This window comes from Sinocyclocheilus grahami, unplaced genomic scaffold (genome assembly GCF_001515645.1).
Source record: "Sinocyclocheilus grahami isolate Dianchi unplaced genomic scaffold, SAMN03320097.WGS_v1.1 scaffold5644.1, whole genome shotgun sequence".
Taxonomy (NCBI): domain Eukaryota; kingdom Metazoa; phylum Chordata; class Actinopteri; order Cypriniformes; family Cyprinidae; genus Sinocyclocheilus; species Sinocyclocheilus grahami.
In genome coordinates this window covers 12,052-12,551 of record NW_015510278.1, presented here as the reverse complement: position 1 = coordinate 12,551, position 500 = coordinate 12,052, and the positions used below count along the sequence as shown (strand labels likewise).

Below are 500 nucleotides of genomic sequence, written 5' to 3'. Positions count from 1 at the left end.
AAATTATTGACAAGAAAACAAGTAGTGAAGCAGTTTGTGTTAAAATATTGATTTCTGTTCTGTCTTTAGGAGCACTGTTGGTTTTGGGAGGTCTGATGCTGAACCTGGTGGCTTCTGGGATGCTTTTGCGGCCCATTAACGTTAGACCTGCAGCTTCACCCATGTCAAACTCCACACTTCATGAAGCTGGATCTGAGAAAGAACCTCTTAAGAACCAAATGAATGGCAACACCTCTATGTCCAATGGCACTTCCAAAATGGACAGCTCACCTCCCATTCACAGGGACACACTTATAATAGAGAACCCCGTTCATGAACAGAACACTCTTCCACATCTGGAACTCAAAAAATCCATCCAGAATGGGGTGAACGGTACAGACGGCAACCAAAGTAAAACTTTCCCCGAGATGAATGGGGTTTCTCCTGTGGATTCGTTACTTGAGAACAGCAGAACTGAAAATCTTCCTGAAAACCCCAAAAAAGTGCTGGACTTCTCACTG

At 43.8% G+C, this 500-nt stretch overlaps 1 pseudogene; it reads left to right on the top strand.

The window, feature by feature from the left end:
- The first annotated feature begins 69 nt into the window (after positions 1–69).
- LOC107577297 (uncharacterized) overlaps positions 70–500 on the top strand; it is a 10,750-nt pseudogene continuing 10,319 nt past the window's right edge.